The following is a 5,883-nucleotide window of genomic DNA, read 5'->3' as shown; positions in this document are numbered from 1 at the left end:
ATTCCCTACCAATGGAGGTTGTACTTGATTCACCACCAATAAGAATATCATGATGTGGTGGTGGTTGTGGATTTGAACCTCTAACAAATGTAGGTGGAGGTGGAGGGTAATGAGTAGTACCTTTTCATGATGAATCTGATGAATCAAGTACAATGACTAGTTTAACAAGAGATTTTGATTTTGAATCTGATGGAAGTTGTACCTCAAGTGGAAAACAAATGCCCTCTCCTATGGGACCTAGACCACCACCTTCAAAACCCATTTTTTCCATAATTTTTGACCTTTTGCTATATTTTTCTTTCATGGAGTCATTGAATCAACCAAATATTGTAGGGACTATAGTAGTTGCTGGAGTCGCCTCAACTCATATTCATTTTCATCATCACTCCTATCATATGTTGTTATGGGATGATCCATATTCCTTAATTTTGTAATCTCTTCATCCTTGTTGATGGACTCAAATTCTGCAATGGTCTTTGGTACACCAATATTTTTCCTCATAGTCCAAAAATCAATTATTTTGGTTTGAGTCTAAAATATGTCTTTAAATTCTTGTAGAATCATTTTGGGAATGGATTTGTTAGATGGGTTAGCATTATTTTGGTAGAAATTGTAGGACCTCCTACTTTGGATGTCCTGCTCTGTTATCCTCTGTGTGTGCAATGCCATAATTTGTGTTGACAATTCTTCTGTTCAAATGTTATTGTCAGCAAAAATTTTCTCCCTCTCTTTTTTTACCTCATCCCAGGAGTCCATGTTTCAAAACTTTTCTAGCAATGGTTTACTTTCATGTTGACATAACCTTTCAGAGTTCCCATTTTTCTTAAGCCTTTGTTGGATTACACTGATTGGCTCATACCATCAGAGACCCTCATCACCAAGGCTAAAAAAATCAAAAAATCATGTACCACATTGAATTCTTTTTTCTCAAATGCGAACCCTTCACATGAGAAAGGAAAGGAAGGAAATATGCTCTTCTTTTTCTGACCATGAGAGAGCCTATCTATGCTCTCCACCTACCATACATATTCCAATGCAAATACCCTCTCTTTCACATGTATTGGAAGTTTGTAGGATTTTACTATTGATCTGTAGAAGCATAAGACAATGTATTCTTCCATGAAGAACCAGTCAGCCAATTGTATTTGACTTCCGAGTTGAATGTGTATACACCTACAAATGGTCTGAAGATAGTTAATTAAATAAGCAATTATTTAATTAATCCCTCTTCCTAATTAAATTCTCCCTTTCATCTACTTATTAATAAATCTAAGGATTTATTTAATAGGTTCATTTCAATGGTCCTCTTTGATTAATTAATTCATATTTAATTAATCCCCCCCCCCCACTTCAATCAATTCTTCTAATCCTCTAATTAATTAAAACAAATCAATTTATGAGTTGTTGAGAGTTAATTAGTGTTTTCCTATTATTTTAATTTTTAAATTTAAATTACCCACATGCCTCCTAACTTCTAACCACCTTACCTAACCATCCCTCTAACCTAACCCATTCCACCTAACCTTGGGTTTAACTAATCCTATCCTATCTTGCACATTCTAACCTCCTTATCCTAACCTCCTATGGTGTGGATATTTTCCTCTTGAGACACATGGTACTTTGGCCACATGTCTCCTCTCTTGGACACTTGCACTTTTATGAGAAAAGTTCCTTGACACTTGTCACCATAGAGATGACAAGTGTCTCTTCCTCCAACCTCTTCTCCAACCTCCTCCACTTTCACCCTTGATATCTTCAGACTCAATCTTGACCATTGATTTTTGCCACCTCACCCCTGGCCTTGGAAATCCTATAAATATCCCCCATTTTGGAGAAATAAGGATCCCATCTCATTTCATCTTATGCATTGTTATTATAGGTAGATCCCATCTCATTTCATCTTATTTATTATTAATATAGGTAGATCCCTTCTCATTTTATCTTATGCATTGTTACTATAGGCATATGATTTGAGCATTATTGTTTTAAGAAATTGCATCTTAGATTTAGTTTAAATTGATCATTTTCTAGAATAATTGTTGAACCATGTAGCTTAATCAATCTCTTTTCTAGCTTAATTGCATCATCATCATAGCTTAATCATACATATCATTAGCTTAATTAGTCTCTTGCATCAATATAGTATAATCAATCTCATCTTTGCATATCATTATCATTTCAAATCCTCGGTCTAGTGTACTCAAGTCACTGGGATTGCTTATCCAGATCTGAGAGAAAATCCATACTCCCATCTATTAGGAGGCGATAGGTCACTTTGTCATGGTTCATCTTTGTTTGCTTATTATTTGCTAACCATGCTTGTAATGATCTATTGAGTGTTTTGTGTTGTAGTTACAGGTATCACACATCACAGGCACAACATTTTGGTGCCCGCCGTGGGGCCAAAATATCATTTTTGGCCTCTTAGCATCACCAAATCTTCATTTCTGGTTGGGTTTGAATCAAAATTTTGTACCAATTCCTTTTCAGCCTCATTCGAGCTCCTTTGTGCACCTACATGAGAATTCTTTCTTACTCATACAAGATTTTAAGGATACTAAATTGTTGTACGAGCTCCATTTTGCACTCGTATGATTAGGTAAATAGTATCGTACAAAATTCTGCTCTTGTGTTTTCAACGAAGATTACATTTTAGGGTTTTCATGCTTCAATTTGATTATTACTAATGCTAACCCTAGTCTGTTTGTGAGTTTTTTCGACAACCTAACTGGTTTTTGCAGTACAATTGTTGAAGTTTACATTTATCAAAGCTTCATTTCAACGAAACACATCATGACTACTAATGCATCTATTTTGCAGGTTGCCTAGGAGGACTCAACCAAACTTTATGTCTTCTTTAAATTTTCTAGGCACACTTGTTTTTTGCTAAAGGGAATGAACAAACATGTATTATGTGTTTTGATGATAGGCAAGTGTGCTCTCACCTTTCTTAGGTGATAAAAAAGATAGACTCATCCTTTTTTTTAAATAGTGCATATCTTTAGCGGCCTTGCCCTCCCGAGGAGCTAATAACTCTAAGCCATTAAGGTCGGTGAGAGGGGAATGACCCAAGTGGGAATGGCTAACGCCAAGTACTCCAACCCACTATAAAATAAATGTGATTTGATGAAAATCAAGTCAATGATAGTGTTCGAGAATAGCTCTCCTCCATACCTTTGGGTATATCAAATCTTGGTTTTCAAGGCTAGGAGACCTCTTAATTGAGTTTATACTCTGATGCACCGAACGGATCCCTTACTAGTTCCAATTAAATTAGAAGCTACCCAGTTCACCTCTGAAAGGGTGATAATCTTTGTGGAAGAGAGATAGTAACTCTCCCCAGACACTTGCCATATCGTGCCCCCATTAGCATTTGGAGTCGGATAATATGGCGTTGAGAATCCATTGCATGAGACTCAGTGGTTGTATTCTAATTAGCTACTGGGTGTGTACCTAAGTTTGCAAGCAAAGGTTTTCTATCTCCGCCAACTTCCTTAGGTAGCATAATGGGCTTGAGGTCACTTATCATATCACGTGTTTGTTGTGTCTTCATCCCTAAAACAGAAAATCAGACATTTAAAACTGTAAAACAGAAGCAAAACACCAAACTTCAATGATCAAAAATCTGTCCAAACAACATTTTTTACCTCTATTCTGTCTTGAATCATATGAGCTTGTGTTTTGTCGTACGAGCCTTCTTGTTTGTTGTATGGTTTAGCAATTTTTTTCATACGATCCTTCTTGTTTATCGTATGGTTTAGAAATTTTTGTCATACGAGGCCTCTGGTTTATCATTTTGCTCAATAGGAATTATCGTATGAGCTTGTGCTTTGTCATATGAGATTCCTAATTTTTTGTATGGGCCTATATGAATTGTCGTCTGAAGCTTCTTAAATTGTCGTACAAATTTTTGTCTCTATTGGTCTAGAATTGTCTTCTTGCACATCTTTTTCAGATCTGTCATATTTCCTTGGTCAATTTAGAGTGAGCATAAACACCTATTATTTGTCATTTTATGCTTGGATTGTCTTATTGGTTTACTTGGTCAAGTTATCATCTGTCAAATCGGACTCTAGAAATAGACACCTCAATATTTTCAAGTATTCACATTCAACAAGTTCAACATCTAAACATCTCAAAGTGCATCATCACCCTCTTTGATAAACTGGTCACTCAAAACATAGTTTCTCATCAAGATCTATCATCCTTTATCATTAAACTACAAAGTTTGGTCAGGACAACCTTGTCCCACATTGTAGGATATATCATTCCTATTGGACTTGGTTTTTATCAAAATCATCATCATTGCACTCCAAAATCGAAGATCAAAAAACTTGCAAACTTTTAAACACTTGAACCATCTTTTCATGTCATATCACTCTATCACATTTACATTGATAGTTGATCACTTTTCAAAACAAATTATAGACAATCAAATCCTAGCACAATATCTAACACACATGTATGCCCATTTTAACGAAGGCTTAGAGAGGAAAGATAGTCGAGATGGAAACTGAAACATTGGAAATAACTGAAGAGCATAGAACCATTGAACATGAAGATGAAATACAAGTTGAAGGAGAAATAATAGAACAACAAGTTAGAGACATCAAAAAATCCCCAATTCGATAAATTTATGAAGAAAATATTGTAGGGAGTCAAAGAAAAATACTTCCTAATGTTAGCAAGAATTGGTGCTACACTCCCCCAAGATTTTGATGTGAACAAATTGACACAAAAGAAAAGTGACCCTCCCCCTAATAATGAACAATATGAGGATATTTTTGGTCTCAAAATGAATGACACATCAATTCCTAGTAACACAAGAACCAATGAAGAAACTTACATTCCTAAAAGGGATGAAGTAGAAATTCTGAATAAGGTTCAATCCAATGAAGATACAAGAAGGGGTATAGATGATACAAGAAGAGATCCAGATCCTCCTAGAATGAAAAATCATGGTTATACAAGAACAAATCATGTTGATAATCCTATCACAACTCTCACACAACAAATACAAACACTGCAAACACAAATTCAAGATATGCAAAGAGGAAATGTTAGAAGATACTCACTTCAAGAAATCCGTCCTCATCCATTTGACAAAAATCTAAACATGATACCATTTTATATAGGATGTGAAACTCCTAGATACAAAAAATATGATGGAAGCACTAACCCTCAAGGCCATATATGAGAATTTTGCACAATGAGTATGGAGTTTGTACATGAGGATACCTACTTGATGAGATTATTTTCGAAAAGCCTAACTGGACTAGCTATGAAATGGTTCTCCAAACTTCCACCTGGAATCAGATCATTCTTAGAATTGGTGGATAAGTTTATTTCACAATACTCTTACAACATACAACATGAAGTTAGAATGCTAGACCTACGTAATGCCAAACAAAACACTGGAGAACCTTTCATGACATTTTTACAGCAATGGAGATGGTTAGCTTCACGATATCCTCGTACGGTGCCAGAGTATGAAAAAATGGACATATTCATCAACAACCTAAATGATCAAATGAGTTATTATCTAAAAATGCAAGGAAATCAAAGTTTTAGAAAGATGATTGATAATGGAATCAGAATGGAGGAAGCCATGATAAAGAAGGCTGAGTTGGAAATATACAAAGAGTGAGTTGATCCTCCTAACAACACTAATAACAACAACCACAATGAAAAGACAAAGTTTTGGAATAGAAATCATAATATCGTCAATGATGGAATAGTGGATAACAACAATGTGAAACCAAGGCAACTGGTTTTTAATTTATCCCATCACTCAGCAGTGGCTTAGCAAAACAATCATCACCAAAAAGAAACTATAAAAAATTTCTTTCGAAGGCAATTTACAAACATTGGTGAACCGCTTAG

The sequence above is a fragment of the Cryptomeria japonica genome, chromosome 1, assembly GCF_030272615.1.
Source record: "Cryptomeria japonica chromosome 1, Sugi_1.0, whole genome shotgun sequence".
NCBI classification, from domain to species: Eukaryota; Viridiplantae; Streptophyta; class Pinopsida; order Cupressales; family Cupressaceae; genus Cryptomeria; species Cryptomeria japonica.
Note: the sequence above shows the minus strand (reverse complement) of the source record.